This window comes from Oryctolagus cuniculus, chromosome 3 (genome assembly GCF_051225735.1).
Source record: "Oryctolagus cuniculus isolate XC-2025 breed Fujian yellow rabbit chromosome 3, ASM5122573v1, whole genome shotgun sequence".
Taxonomy (NCBI): Eukaryota; Metazoa; Chordata; class Mammalia; order Lagomorpha; family Leporidae; genus Oryctolagus; species Oryctolagus cuniculus.
In genome coordinates, this window is record NC_142869.1 from 115850139 (window position 1) to 115866688 (window position 16550).

General features: G+C 41.3%; 1 long non-coding RNA gene across 6 annotated transcripts in view; it reads right to left on the bottom strand.

Annotated features, from left to right (window-relative positions):
• LOC103348741 (uncharacterized) overlaps positions 1-16550 on the bottom strand; it is a 65465-nt gene that overhangs the window by 43318 nt on the left and 5597 nt on the right. For 2 of the 6 annotated variants that reach the window (XR_016231627.1, XR_011387323.2), the window contains exon 3: positions 1612-1724. This is a non-coding gene — a long non-coding RNA (uncharacterized LOC103348741). Of the gene's footprint in view, positions 1-411; positions 538-1611; positions 1725-11651; positions 12200-14189; positions 14291-16550 lie in introns of those variants that run through there. The other 4 variants (XR_011387326.2, XR_011387322.2, XR_016231628.1 and 1 more) reach the window with 4 other exon arrangements.

Genomic DNA, 16550 nt, shown 5'->3' on the forward strand with positions numbered 1-16550 from the left:
CTCCACTACTGAATTTTGTCAATGTAGTGGGAAAACAGCCCCTGGACTATATATAAACAAAGGGACTGGCTATGTTTCAATAATACAGTGTTTTCACAAATAGGTGGAAGGCTGGATTTGGCCAGAGGACCATACCGTGTTGACCCCTGGTGTAGTGATTAAATATCATGGATCTTCAGAAAATTCAGTGGGAAGGGAAGGCTCCATGTGGAAGCAAGAGATTGGAGATTATGTAGGAGTTAGGTGGAGAGAGGACATTGTTGGTGGGAACATAGAATAAAACAAACCTACCTATAATAGGAAGGCTATCTCTGGGGTGGATGCAGGTGAAAAATAGAAGAAATAGGCCTCTCCATGAAAGAGCTCCTGGAGGGAAGGACATTTCTTCTTCTCTCAAGCAACTACTGAGAGACGACATTTTAAGTCGGGTTCTGAGCTGTTTGGGTATATTTCTGAAACCATGGTGTCCAGTTCAGCATCTTTCTTCCAGGATGTTCTTCTAGCTTGTCTTTTTCTGCAGGATGGGCATCTCAGGCTCTAGGGTACAGAGATATCAACCCAGAGGTCATGAAAGAGTGAAATTCGAGTCATATGAGTATTTGGGAGAGTTTCCTTGTGATGTCAGATTGTCAAGAGATGCACACCAATCCAAGGGACAACAATAGTTCAGAATGGCTGTGTCTCTGATGATAGGAACTCCCAGTTTAAGATAAAAGGGTGGCATTTCTTAAAGTGTGTTAGTCAGAGTACTAGTCTGTCCAGATAAAATCAGAGAAAGGATTCTGTGGTGCAATCTTGGAGACTGAAAAGGGTGATTACTGATGCCATAAACAAGAGTGTCAATTTGGTAAGTCAACAACAGGAGTCACTGTGCACTTACTCCTCATGTAGGATCTCTGTCCTTAATGTGCTGTACATTGTGATTTAATGCTATAACTAGTACTCAAACAGTATTTTTCACTTTGTGTTTCGATGTGGGTGCAAACTGTTGAAATCTTTACTTAATATATGCTAAACTGATCTTCTGTATATAAAGAGAATTGAAGATGAATCTTGATGTGAATGGAAGGGGGGAGGGAGAGGGAAAGGGGAGGGTTGCGGGTGGGAGGGAAGTTATGGGGGGGAGCCATTGTGATCCATAAGCTGTACTTTGGAAATTTATATTCATTAAATAAAAGTTAAAAAAAAAAAGAAAAGGCATATTGGCAAATTAAAGGACATGTAAAGACCTACTACAAAGAAACCTTTTTAAATTTGTGTAACCACAAATTTCCCTAATGTTTGAACAGAAACCTTTTTTCCATGGAGTATCTATGGACATCTCATGTAACTCAGTTTGGGAAACAATGATTTATGGAAACAAATTTTGAAATAATATTGCTAACAGTCACTAGTCGTAGCTTCAAGTTAACATGAAAGACAAACACATCCACATCCACAACCATATCCAGGCAGAGGGTGGGGGAACTGAGAGAGCAAGTGAAAAGATTAACATAAGTGAAGGGGATAGCTAAGCTTTCTAATTTGTTGTAGCTACTGAAGTCTTCCTATTCTACCCCACGCCTAATGTGCCAAGCAATTGCAGGTGAACAGGAGTAACAGAATACTTACAGGCTATAAAAGGAGGGAAGTAGGATATTTATACCCATTTTCTTCTCTTTCCTTGTTATTGTCACTGCTAACCTTCTGGTTTTGTTTCCTTCTTCCATATCCTTCCAGAATCTCTGTTTGAGAACATGAAAATGATTGTCATCTTGAACTATTCTTGGCAGGCAGGACTGAGCTTAGAGGGAAAACAAATGTGTGATTAGCAAGTACATAAACATCCCAAACCAGGGCTAACTCCCCTCCTCTGCAGAGCAGAGGAAGAGCTGTGCAGAGGAGCGAAGCAACCACGGATTCCATTGAAGTATCTGGAGAATTCAGTGGGAAATTCTGTGAGATTTGTCACAAACAAGTCACACGTTACAATCTAATTAAACATAATCATATGTTGAGGAGGTTCAAGTGATTGTCTCATAGCATTTTTTTTTTGGCTTGTATACTTCCAGGACATCCTAATTTTTATGTTCTGTATGCTATTTATTTATATTTACCTATTCACTTGGTAAAAATTTAGGACCTAACTATACACTTAGAAATCAGTGAAAAGTATCACCAATCCCCTACCATCCAGAGGCTAAGAATCAAGATGAGAAGTTAGGTACAAAAACCAGCAAAGGTAATCAAGTGTTGCAAATGTTGTGCAGGGTGCTCAGACTACTGTTTATTACGACCTTTGAAATTTAGCTTTGTGTCTTGCAACATGAAATAAACTTCAGAAACTTAAAATTCAGAATAATGATGAGAATATTAACAGATATATATACATACCATCTAGTAGTCTGAGATCCTTACTGAGCTGAGAACTCTTTGAATGCATAAACTGAGTTTCCTTCCTTCTTGTGCCTAGTAGCTAGTATCATTCTATGTAGATAGTCTCTCTCTCTTTTTTTTTCTACAGATTCTTAAATGGGTGCTTGAATCTTCCTACAGGTATTTTGGCTTTGGCTTGTGGAGAGCTCTCTCTCTCTCTCTCTCTCTCTCTCTGTGTGTGTGTGTGTGTGTGTGTGTATGTATGTCTGTATAATGGAGGTTCGTATCTCCTGCTCCACCTTCTTGGTGACATCACTACTAGGGACCTTGCACCAAATCTGGTCCACAGCCTTGATTAAATGTGTTTCCTTATATGGCTTCTAAGATACCACACCTCTTGTGGGATCTGTCCTTAATGTGTTGTCCAATGTGAAGTGATGCTATAACTAGTACTGAAACAGTATTTTACACTTTGTGTTTCTGTGTGGGTGCAAACTGATGAAATCTTTACTTAATACATACTAAATTGATCTTCTGTATATAAAGAGAATTAAAAGTGAATCTTGATGTGAATGGAATGGGAGAGGGAGAGGGAGATGGGAGGGGTGTGAGTGGGAGGGAAATTATGGGGGGGGGCATTGTAATCCATAAACTGTACTTTGGAAATTTATATTTACTAAATAAAAGTAAAAAAAAAGATACCACACCTCTCATCAGCTTCATTAGGCTGAAACTCAGAATACTGCTGTCCTATCAGAGATGAGCAGTGAAAGTGCTTAACAGAGCACAAGAAGAAAGAGGAATGGAAGATTCTTCTTACCCTGCTCCTAAAAGTGCAAATGCCACCTCTCCACCACTGAGAGAAGACTTGCAAGTGTCTCAGCCCTCAGTGCACTTGTTTTAAGGGTATGCTTTAAGGATGCAAGATGATGAGCAATGGGAGAAAGAGTTTCTTCGGTGAATATTGAAAGGGCTTAAGGCCAAGGATACACTGCCAGCTCTGTGTCTATTCTACCCACCACAGTCATCAGCCAGGCAAAGCAGATGGAAAAACTTCTGTGGCTTCTATGCCTCTACCCCCAGCCATACATACTCTCTAAATGAACATTATGTGTCACCTCTGGGAACAACAAGCTGGCTACACACAGGTCCAGGAGCTCCACCAACCTCTGGGAAGAGTATTGTGACTGGCTGTACAGTCATGTGTCACTTAACAACCGGGACATGTTATGAGAAATGTTATTAGGTGACTCTGTCCTTGTACAAACATCACAATGTGTAGTTATACGAACCTGGAAGGTGTGGGCCAATCACTTGATGTGGCTTCTAGCTGCAATCTGGAGATGCAGTAAACACGAGATACGTGAGGAGGCCACTGCCAGCATAACCTGGCACTCTATCTTACCATAAACTTTTTTTTATAGGTAGAAGAGTATACTCTGAAATAATGTTAAAAATAGTACAGTAAATACCCAAACCAGTAACATCATTATTATCCTTAATAAGTGTTACATATTATACATAATTGTATGTGCTCTAATTTTATATGACTGCAGCCTAGTGGGTTTGTTTACACCAGCCTCCCATACACACCTGAGTAATGTGTTGTGCCAAGACATTACAATGGCCATGATGTCTCTGGGCAATAAGAATTTTTCAGCTCCATTATAACCTTCTGAGACCACTGCTGTATATGTGGCTGATCACTGACCAAAGTGTTATTATGCAGTATGCAGCCATTTATGTATTATTTGGTGAGTAGGTGGTGAGGGGTCAAGCAGCCATAGTCAGGGGCAAAAGACTTCAGTGTTTCAGGAAGTGGGGCAAAAATACTGCATCTCATCTTTCCTAAAGAGACTGAAGAATACTCTTATTTACATAGTGGTGGCAACTGCTGCTTCATTGCTAGTGGAAATTTCTTCAGCAGAGGTAGTAAGATGAACTGTTAATGCATGGGAAATTCTGCATCCCTTTCCCACACTGAGTAAAAGATGAAGAGTGCCAGGGGCCAGTGTTGTGGCATAACAGGCTAAGCCACCACCTGCAGTGTCGGCATCCCATATGGGCTTTGGTTCAAACCCCAGCTGCTCCACTTCTGATCCAGCCCCCTGCAAACATGTCTGGGAAAAGCAGCAGAGGATGGCCCAAGTACCTGGGCGCCTGAACTCATGTGGGAGACTTGGAAGAAGCTCCTGACTTCGGCCCGGCCCAGCCCTGGCCGTTATGGCCCCTGGGGAGTGAACTAGCAGATGGAACACCTCTCTATTCCTCCCTTTTGCTCTCAGTGATCCTTGTAGGATCACTGGTGAGACAACTTGGAACTTTTTTTTTTTTTTTGACAGGCAGAGTGGACAGTGAGAGAGAGAGACAGAGAGAAAGGTTTTCCTTTGCCGTTGGTTCACCCTCCAATGGCCGCCGCGGCCGGCGCACCACGCTGATCCGATGGCAGGAGCCAGGAGCCAGGTGCTTTTCCTGGTCTCCCATGGGGTGCAGGGCCCAAGCACCTGGGCCATCCTCCACTGCACTCCCTGGCCACAGTTTTAGCTACTGCCTTTCAGAGAAAGGAGGGGACATTATTAATAAGGAGTACAGATCAGAGGGAGTTTCTCTCAGAACAGTATTCAGAGTAATATCAGGAGTAGGACTCTATCTTGCTGGTAGACCTCAAAAGCAAGCAGCAGAATCACTTGAGATGTTGAACAACTGAACAACATTCCGCATAATTATTGGAGCAGGAAAGAAAGACCTACATTGTTTACATCATTGCTTGCTTCAAAAGAAGAGAAGCTAGGCACAACTAAAAAGACAAATACAAAAATTGTTTCAAGACTTCTGTTGATGGTGACAGTTTCCAGCTGAACAAAAAAAAAGACGTTTCCAAAAAGTAAAATAAAAATCTTACTGCAGAAACAGCAAAATTGCAAAGGAGGGGAAAAATGAAGGCTTAGATTTGTGAGAAATATCCATCTGCGAAGTTCATTATCCAAAGACCTTATGCATCAATACTAGATTTGAGTTATGGAGCTGGGTTGCACCTCCATTTACACGGGATTTCCCCAAGTAGCCAGATAATATCAATATCTTGCATTTATATGACGATCGTCTTCCCAGATGGCTTCATTAAACTGTATGTTTTATGAGACCTACTTTCTGAAATGTGGTCATCTCTGAATGAGAATGATGCTCCTGGGTAGCTCGGGGCAAGGGGAAAATCGTGTTTTGCATTTATGCTGTCTTTCCATCAGTGATCATAAAAATCTCCAGTTAGCAAGCATTTCCTGAGCATCTGTGTGGGCAGAGCCTGAGACAAGGCTCTATACGGTAACATATGGAAGATTAAAAGGTGTGGTCCCAGCCGTCCAATACCTCTGTCTCTATTAGATCAATTTTTCTATTTCACAAATGTGAAACCTTGTGACCAGACAAGTTTAGAGAATTGGCAAAGGTCATGTGGTAAATCCGTTCCAGAAATGAGACTGTTAGTTATACAGAATCAGAAAAAGCTTCAAAGAAGACATGAGGTTTAAAGTTGAGCCTTGAGCAAATCTAAGACAGGAGTTGTTGGACAGAGGGCTTTCGAGTTCCAAGAGTACTGAGTTAGTTTGCTCTTTCTTATTAGGACTAAACACCCAAAAACTACCTTTATGAAAAGGAAAAGGTTTATTTATCTCTCAGTTTTGAGGGTTCAAGTCCAAGATTTGTGGTCCCATTCCCTTGGCACCTTGTGGGGGCAGTGAATGGCAATGATGAGCACACCTGCAACGAAGATTTTGTGGTGAGCCAGGAAGCAGAGAGTATGGATAGGGCCCTCTCAACTCTTAGAATCCACCCTCTTGCCAGAACTAATTTCCAAGGGCATGCTCCCTTAGACCCAAGGACCTTCCACTAGGTCCATCTTCTAAACACCACGACTAGATTAAATTTCTTTCTCTTAATACCATCAGTTTATAACTTTGGGGTTTCAATGCCTGCAGGAGTCCAGAAGCCAAAGCACATCTGCACCACAGCAAGTACATCACAACCCACAGCAAGTGCCTTATAAATGTGTGCACGAGATTATGGACCAAATCATATTCAAACCACAGCAAGCAAACTGTTCTGGCTCACATGAAGTTTCGCTGAGGCATAATTTCTGAGAAAAGCAAGGGGCTGGTACTGTGGCATAGAGGGTGGGGCTGCCGCCTGCAGTGCCTACATCCCATATGGGTGCCGGTTCAAGACCCAGCTGCTCCACTTCCAATCCAGCTCTCTGCTATGGCCTGGGAAAGCAGTGGAAGATGGCCCAAGTCCTTGGGCCTTTGTGCTCACATGGGAGACCTGGAAGAAGCTCCTGGCTCCTGATTGGCACAGCTCCGGCCGTTGCAGCTAACTGGGGAGTGAACCAGCAGATAGAAGACCTCTTTCTCTCTGCCTCTCCTTTTCTCTGTGTGTAACTCTGACTTTCACATAAATAAATAAATCTTAAAAAGAAAAGAAAAGGACAAGGGAGTAAACATGTCCAAGAAGTAAGCAGAAGCAATTGAAGGGTTGACCTTCATTCTGAGATGGTGTCCTTCCTTATTGTAGTGTTGTGGCTTAGTGGATTAAGTTGCCACCTGCGATGCCAGCATCCCATTTGGCACTGGTTCTCCACCCTGATTCACCTCCCTGCTAATGTGCCTGGGAAAGTCCCATATTGGTATTAGCTTCTCCACTTCTGATCTACCTCCCTGCTAATGTTCCTGGGAAGGCAGGGGAAGATGGTCCAAATGTTTGGGCCCCTGTACTCACGTGGGAGACCCAGATGAAGTTCCTAGCTCCTGGCTTCAGACTACCCTAGTCTTTGCAGCCATTTGGGTAATCAACAGCATATGGAAGATTTCTCTTTGCTCTCTCTCTCTATTTCTTTCTCTGTGTTTGTAACTTTGCCTTTCAAATAAACAAATGAATCTTTTTTTTTTGAAAAATTCCCTTTTATGAAATGATAGTGGTAGCAGATGATAATGCTTTTTAAAAATTTCATAAAGTAACGATATCAAATTTTCACTTCATAGGAATGTCTCTCACTCTCTCTTTCTCTGTTTTCCCTTTCCTTTGAAATTTTTTTCAAAGATTTACTTATTTATTTGAAAGTCAGAGTTACAGAGAGAGAGAGGTCTTCCATCCGTTGGTTCACTCCTCAAACTGCTGCAAATGCCAGGGCTGAGCCAGGCCGAAGCTCAGAGCTAGGAGCTGTATCCGGGTCTCCCACATGGGCAACAGGGACCCAAGCACTTGGGCCATCTTCTCCTACTTTTCCCAGGCAATTAACAGGGAGCTGGATTGTTAGTGGAGTAACCAGAACATGAACTAGTGCCCATTTGGGATGCTGGCATCACATGTTTCTGCACTACCTACCTTATCTCCCATGTTCACCAGCTTCACCTGCTATGACACAATGCTGGCCCCTCCTTTGAAATTTTAATCACCAAACAAATTCAAAGATCTGGGTACTCCTGGTTAGATGAGTATTTCTGATAGTGGCCTCTATTGCATCTCTCACTCATGTTAGTCAAGAGGTCAAGGATTATTAGTATTTCATCTTCCTATTCCTGATGTTGGTAGAGTTAAGCTGAATACTCAGGATCTAGGTCATGTGCCGGGTCTTTCAATGATCTAAGACCGTAGAAAACAATAACATTTGCTTTGTAAACTTTTACTTTGTTAAGAGCTCCATGCCACGCTGGCAGCAGCGTTGCTGCCCAAGTGTTGCCAAAGTCCCTGCTTGGGACTGATTAGATAAAGGAAAAATTTCACAATCCTTCCTCATTGCTTTGAGGCAGAATGACTAGGTCACTGGGTTTTTGCTTCTTGCTGAGTTCCTTTCTCAGAAGCCAATCTTGAGTATTTAAAGTGCTGCTGGACTCCTGGACACAGGGTGGGACCTAACCTCTAAACCACAATGTAAACACTTATCTCTCTTGGGAGGAGACACTGTGGGGACACAATGTTTTACTGCAAAACTTCATGGTTTTCTGTTTCCAGAGTTGCCTCTGTAGCTCTTGGCCTACTATAGCAAACAAGGAAACTTGCCACAGTGGCATTAATGAGGACTAGCGCTATGAAAAGACATAATGAGCTTTCTGTACTTTAATTGGCAAACCTTATCTATATTTTCATTTGCTTACAATGACCTTCGGACTGATGTAGGAAAAAAATTAGACACATGAACTTTGATTTCATTTATTTCAATCCCGTGATGTAGGAAACAAAGACTCAGATTGGGTAGTGACTGGTTCAAGGTCACCTAGATAGTTAGCTGAAGAGGAAGGACTTGAAGTTGATCTAGTGTTCTCTCTCCTACCCTCTCCAAGACCCCATTGGAATTGAAATCATTGCAATAGCCACTGCCAAGTACTTAACAATGGATATTTGATGGTGGTCCTTTAAGTCTGTACTACGATGGTTTTCAGTTTTTTACTTCATCAGCACAGAAAGGCAAGGACATCTCTCTGACTCTAATATTTCATGCTTAGCTCTGGATTCCCTTGGTTTTATACTTCTGACTCTTCCCTCAGTTTCTTGTAAGGCTTTATGATTTAATTTAATTTGAGCTTATGGCTGGCTTTGGTACCCAGAAGAGTGGTAATTTGTCCTTTAAATTATTCACCCAGGGGAGCTGGTGTTCTTAGAAAGCTAGTGGGGAGAACCTATGAGCTTCGTCCCAGCAGAGGGATACATGACACACACTGATGCCTCACTCACTTGTTCTGTTTCTGCAATACCTTATCTCCCATGTTCAGCCCTGGTTCCTATAATACCTTGTACTTCTGCAGAGCTTTTCACATTAACAAATAAAGCAATTTACAGAGTATTTACACACTGACTAGTGACTAATTATACACCTGCAAGCACTGCAATCATTCTGGACAAGCAACATTCCTCTCCATTATCTTGCTGGTAGGAAGGTGTCTTAGAGTTGTTTGCACAGAGAAATGCAGGGCAACAGTGGGTCTTAGCTCTGACATTCAATTGTTCAAAGTGGGAGCAGTGTACGTAATCTAGGACATTCTAGCTCAAACTTGAACTAGGAGCTACAAAGTTTACAAAGGAGAAAGAGATCCTAGTGGATGTTATTAAATATGCTGGGGGATGGGGTGGGATGGCGTTGTGGCGTAGTGGGTAAAGCCACTGCCTGCAGTGCCGGCATCCCATATGGGCATCAGTTCAAGTCCCAGCTGCTCCATTTCCAATCCAGCTCTCTGCTATCACCTGGAAAAGCAGTAGAAGATGGCCTAGGTCCTTGGACCCCTGCACCTGCATAGGAGACCCTGAAGAAGCTCCTAGCTCCTGGCTTCGGATTGATGCAGTTCCGGCCATTGCAGCCTTCTGGGGAGTGAACCATCGAATGGAAGACCTCTCTCTCTCTCGTTCTGCCTCTGACTCTGCCTCTCTGTAACTCTTTCAAGTAAATAAAATAAATCTTTTAAAAAATAAAATAAATATGCTGGGAAAAAAACCAGGCAAAAACATGGACCATAAGTCATAAAAAATACCTGGCATTATAAAGTCACCTGTCATGTTGTCTAGTGTGCAACATGCAGAACTGAAGCACAGAATGGAGGAGACTTGGCAGGTTTCCATGAAAAGAACAACCACTTAACGGCTGTCTACTATCTACTACATTATTTACATATATTCTTTCATTATTCTCACTGCCATTTAATCCCATGGCATTCCCATTTATCCCATAAAATTCACCTAGGTTCAAAAAGATAAATTAGGGTGTGGTGGGTCTTTGGTGCAGCAGTTAAGATGCTGCCTGGAATGCCCATATCCCATATTGAGTGCCTAGATTCTAGTCCTAGCTCAGCTTCCAATTCCAGCTTCCTTCTAATGTGCACCCTGAGAGATAGTAGGTGATGGTCCAAGTACTTGGGTCCCTGCTACTCACATGGGAGACCTGGATTGAGTTCCAGACTACTGGCTTCAGCCTGGCTCAGTTTTGACCGCTGCAGGTATTTAAGGAGTAAACCAGTAGCTGAAAAAATCTCTCCTCTCTCTCTGTATCTCTCTAACTGTCTCTCCAATTTTCGAATAATAAAGAAAGGAAACAAGGAGGTAAAATGGTGTGTTCAAGATTATACAGATAGTGGGGAAGGCAGGAATTAAAATGCAGGTTTCTCTGACTACTCCATTATACCTGCCTTAGTCTAAAAGGGATGATAAGCATTAACAAGATGGAGGTATGTAGTAAACACGTGCATGTGTGTGTGTGTGTTAAAGTGGTTATGCACACAGAAGAAGAAAAGAATTGGTAGCATTCCATTGGTAGGAATGCTAAGCAAAGGAAAAACTTTTGTGAGCATTTGGATGTTGGCATCCCAGTGGGTGGAAGCAATGGGGGAGCTCCTGATAAACTGACAGAGTCCAAAGGATGTCCTCCGATAGACTCATACAGAAAAGAGAAAGCAATCCTATTTAAAGATTAAAATAGCAATATGAACCTGTAAGAAAATTAGATGCTAACAACCAGAATGAAGTGAACTGAATGAAAAAACATCAGGAAAAGTACATCCACACTTAGGTGGAGAAGAGTGACAAGCAACAAGGATCTTTACTTCATGATGCCTGGGCCCTGCTAAGCCTGGTGTAGTGTCTAAAACATCTAAAGTGCGGCAGGTGTTGTGAAGCAACACGCTATGCTGCCACTTGGGAACTGCATCCTGTGTGAGTGCCTGGTTCAAGTCTCGGGTCCTCCACTTCTGATCCAGCTACCTACTAATGCATACTCTGGTAGGCAGCAGGTGATGGTTCAAGTACTTGGGCCCCTGAGACCCATGTAGGAGACCCAAGCGGAGTTCCAGGCTTCTGGCTGTGTAGGCATTGGGATTGTACCAGTGCATGGAAGATATTCATTCCCTCCTCTTCCTTTCTTTCTCTTTCACTCTCTCTCTCTTTCTGACTTTCAAACAAATACAAGTAAATAAACTTAAAAAAAAAAAGTACTTAACAATGGATATTTGATGGTGGTCCTTTAAGTCTGTACTACGGTGGTTTTCAGTTTTTTACTTCATCAGCACAGAAAGTACGGCAGGACTGTGGCTTTCCTTTCATTGAGAGATGGAGTCTATGTCTCTCTTTAAACCTGGGCCAACTTGAGTGATTGGTGCACAGAGTATGGCAATGGCCATATTGCATGACTAAAGAAGGAACACAGCTGCCACTTGATAAGAATGTCAGACCTAGAAGTATGCACCCAAGGGGAAAGACCCATTTGCTGAGTTGGGGTATTTGCTAGTGGGAGACCAAGGAATAAAGTCAAACTGTGAGAAGTATTAGGTCTTTTTTTAAACTTTTATTTAATAAATACAAATTTCCAAAGTACAGTTTATGGATTACAATGGCTTTTTCCCCTCCATAACTTCCCTCCTACCCACAACCCTCCCATCTCCCGCTCCCTCTCCCATTCCATTCACATCAAGATTCATTTTCAATTCTCTTTATATATATACAGAAGATCAATTTAGTATATATTAAACAAAGATTTCAACAGTTTACACCCACACCAAAACACAAAGTGTAAAATACTGTTTGAGTACTAGTTAGAGCATTAATTCACATTGTACAACACATTAAGGACAGAAATCCTACATGGGGAGTAAGTGCACAGTGACTCCTGTTGTTGACTTAACAAATTGACACTCCTGTTTATGGCGTCAGTAATCACCCTAGGTTCTTGTCATGAGTTGCCAAGACTATGGAAGCCTTTTGAGTTCGCTGACTCTGATATTATTTAGACAAGGTCATAGTCAAAGTGGAAGTTCTCTCCTCCCTTCTGAGAAAGTTACCTCCTTCTTTGATGGCCCATTGAGAAGTATTAGGTCTAAGGAATGAAGTTGGGGTGAAAGATAAAAGTAAGTCATGAAGTCGGACTAGAAACAGGTCAGCCTGGACTGCAAAGAGCAAGCATTCATATCTGCACTCTATGAATAATATGATGTAATTGCTTCAGGAGTTATATGCTGAGTCATGCAAGGCACATTGTCAAGGGTGGTACAGAAATTTTGCTGAGGTTTTAAGGAGCCTGGTGGTCCCAGACACTCACAATGTGAAAAGATAAGAGGAGGAGGGTAGAAATCTTAACTACTTTAATTGCTATGCTCCCTCTAGCTAAAGACTGCCAGATACGGAAGGGCAGCACTATATTGGTTTTTTAAAAATAAGGTAGGCTATGAGCCTATAAGACAGCACTGAGTTTTCAAAATGTCTATAAATGCCTTAACATAGATGAGATACATTTCTTAGCCATGAGAAAAAATCTTTGGAATAAAATAGAAGAACTCATGTTGGGGAAAATAATTTAATCTTGAGAATTAGGAAAGTCTTGAAATGGGCCAAAGTCTTTCAAACAGAGGTGAATCTTGTGAACTTTAGATAGATAGTTTTCGTATCTGGAATATCTTCTAAAACAAATCATTAAAAAGACTCATTTTAAGCTCTTGGGAGTCAGCATGAGTTGATAATGAACATGAAGTGGTTAGCTTGGATTTCTACACGTATTTGCTGATTTCTAATGACAACACTCTGAATAGAAGCTGGGCCCAGGGTTAGCATAGCCTTAAGCCAAGAGTCTTTTCTGATGACTGGATTTATGTCAACCAAAAGGCAGGCCTCTAGAGTCCACCACAGGTCTCTGAACTTGGTGCTGTATTATCCAAAATATTTATTAAGGACTTGCATAAGTTTCTGATGGCAAGATGGCATGCAGATGCAGGTTTCAGGCTAACAAAGTGTACTTAATGATAGAATTGGTACCAAAACCTTCTTGGTAAGTAGTAATTATGGACAAGAAAACATTTACTAGGAAAATGATAAACCAGTTTATTTAGGCACCTAACCCTCACCTCCAATGGAAAAAAAAATATCCAAACACCCAAAAATTCCACCTTAACGATAAAAGAACAGAGTAGAGAAAATGTGGTTTGTACACATGGAAGGGATTTAAGGATTGTCTAAATTTAACAGCTCAATACAACTTAATAGTGGGATGTGACTGCCAAAAATGCTACTGTGATGGGGCGTTGTGTTAAAAGAAGCACCCAGAACACAGGATGTGATGATGGAGCTCTAGTGTTTGTTCTGGAAGTGACTCTGTGGAGGGAATATTGACAGACTGAAGCATGTGCAGAACAGAAACTATCATCATAAAGGGATGGAGAAACTGTCATATGGAAAATGACTAAAGAAATTCAGTATTACAGCCAGGGAGTGTGAAGTAGGACGAGGATTTAACAACTCAAAGGCTGTCATACAGAATGGGGTGGGAATGGGAGGGGCCATAAAGAAGCCATATACAAATGAACTCAGCAAAACTCTCATTCATTGTACATTTTTCTCAGGAGGTAAGAAATCCCCAATCTTAGAGCTAGTCAACATGAAAACAAAGGTCCTTGTCAAGAATGATATCAAAGTGATTGAGAACAATACCCACAAAGCTATGTTCTTTTATCACTACTTTATCACACTTATTTCTTGTAACAGGAATACTTGAATGATGAAAAAAATGGAGAATCAGAGAAGCAAGTTAACTAGCAAGTAAACTAGAATGCCCAGCTGATAATAGAGTGTGTGAATCAAAACCAGATCCTCTTCATTCTAAACAGTATACTTGCTTTCTCCAGGGCCGGTGCTGTGGTACAGCAGTGCCGGCATCCCAAATGAGAGCCAGTGGTTTGTTAGTCTGAAATATTTTTTCTGACAATCATTCTATCACAGTTCAATACTAAAATTAACTTTATGAATCTAAGATTAGCTTCTGAAAGTATAAATTCTTTTAACTTTCTTTAACCATTACTAAAGCACTAATTTCTAACCTTTAAAAGAGTAAACTGGGTCCAGCGTTGTGGCTTAGTGGGCTAAACTTCCACCTGCGGCTCCTAGTTGCTCCTCTTCTGATCCAGCTCTCTGCTATGGCCTGTGAAAACAATAGAAAATGGCCCAAGTGCTTGGGCCCCTACACCTGCATGGGGGACCCAAAGGAAGCTACTTGTTCCTGGCTTCATATTGGCCCAGCTCCAGCAGTTGCAGCTATTTGGGGAGTGAACCAGTGGATGGAAGACCTTTCTCTTTGTCTCTCCCTCTTTTTCTGTAATCCTACCTCTCAAATAAATAAATAAAATCTTAAAAAAGATAAACTTTCTCACATTCTAAGGGAATTACATTTAAATTTAAATTTCATTTTTTTATTCTTATGAGAAAATCTATTGATAGTTTTTGTTTCTTGACACGTCTGAATCTCAGAAAAAAAAATCTAAATTCCAGTCTTAGAGTTTCTATAGTATGTTGCATATCCATTACATCACCTAGCTTCATACATATTTCTTTGGGGAAGTTCAAATGATGGATCACTTGTGTCTTTCACCTGCTATAAAATAAAATCCTCTGCTTTTGTGAACCAACATGTGTACATATATACAAACAAGCATAATTGGCAAATCAGAGGCCATTATCTGCTGCTTCTTTAAAAAAAAAAAAAGACATTGTGAGACAACTATGAGTCTAGCTTAAGTTCAATTAGGGATGAGAATGAGGATATGTACACTGCCTTAAGAAGCACTGAAAGTTACATGAACCCGGTGTGTGTGAGTTCAGGTTAAAGGAGGCACAGACCAGCGCAGTGAAACAGCAAGAGAGAAATGTGTTCGTGAACACCTCGTTAAGTTTTTTGACCTCAAATTGTATGGGGCTTTGTAATAATTAATAGCTAGTGTTGCTTCTATATTCTTGGTCTCTATCATTGCTTCTGTGACAAATAGTTTATAGTCTATAATCTTCCTAGTTGTCTTCTCGCTCTGATGTTTTATACCCCAGTGACTTTGTCTTAGAGTTGTGTTTTGCATTTGCTTGCTCATCCATGGTGACCTCGTTTGGGCTCTGTTTAGCTTATTTGTTGCCTGATGACACATATCCAGTCTTACAGGGACTGTTTGAATTTAAATACGTTCAATTTATTGACTTTAGCTGTTATTGCTTCTTAACAGATCCATCCAAAAATACCCCCAAAAGATAATATTGCTAAAAGGTGAGTGCTTTTCTCACTGTCCTTTCTTGCAGGGTTTGGAAGCCCAAACACATACCTATCAACTTAATTCTTGGCTTTCCTGTATTTTTTTTTCTGCATCTAGCATTGATCTTACTAAAAATCCCAGATTGAGGCAATGCAAGCACAGAATTCAGGTGATGAGCTGGTGCTGTGACATAGTGGGTTAAGCCGTCACATGCAGTGTTTGCATCCCTAATGGGCGTCAATTTGATTGCCAGGTGCTCTACTTTCAATCCAAAAACTCCTTCCTAATGGCCTGGGAAAGTAGTAGAAGATGACCTAGGTCCTCCAACCCATGTGGGAGACCCAGAAGAAGTTCCTGGCTCCTGGCTTCAGATTGGCCCAGCTCTGGCCATTGCAGCCATTTGGAGAGTGAACCAAAGGATGGAAGACCTCTCTCTCTCTCTCTCTCTCTCTCTCTAACTCTGCTTTTCAAATAAATAAATAAATCTTTTTTTTTAAAAGGAATGATTTTAGTGAGTGACAAACTCTATACCACATTCAAACAAATTGGAAAAAAAATTGACAACTAAGGGAAATTATGGAGGTGCAAATAAGTTGATCCAGCCACATCTGGCAAACTCTTGCCAAAGCAACCAATGATTTGGGCCATCTTCTACTGCTTTCCCAGGCCACAGCAGAGAGCCGGATCGGAAGTGGAGCAGCCAGGACTCAAACTGGCGCCCATATGGGATGCTGGCACTGCAGGTGGTGATTTAACCTGCTATGCCACAACGCTGGCCCCTAAAATCATCCTAACATCAGTAACTGCAGAAGACAGCTAATGAGTTTACAGACTATTCCAGGGAGTTAAGTGCCCTTGCTATGGAATCATCTCACTTCTGTGACTACTACAGAACACAGGGTGGCCTCAGTGCATTCCTTATACAGAGTTATAACTGAAGAGGAAGTTCTATTGAGTTCTCTGAGCACATTAGAGAAATGTGTCAGAACTTTATCTACAAACAGGACAAAGAATTGTCTTGGCTTCTGAATCTGTTAAGCTAACACAGTAGAAAAAATTCTCTTACAATATCTAAAAGATTCAAAGCATGATATTTAGATCAAGGTGAATTCTATTTTTTTCCTTAATTCTTAAAATGGTTCTGAAATATTCTTCAACAAAGACTCA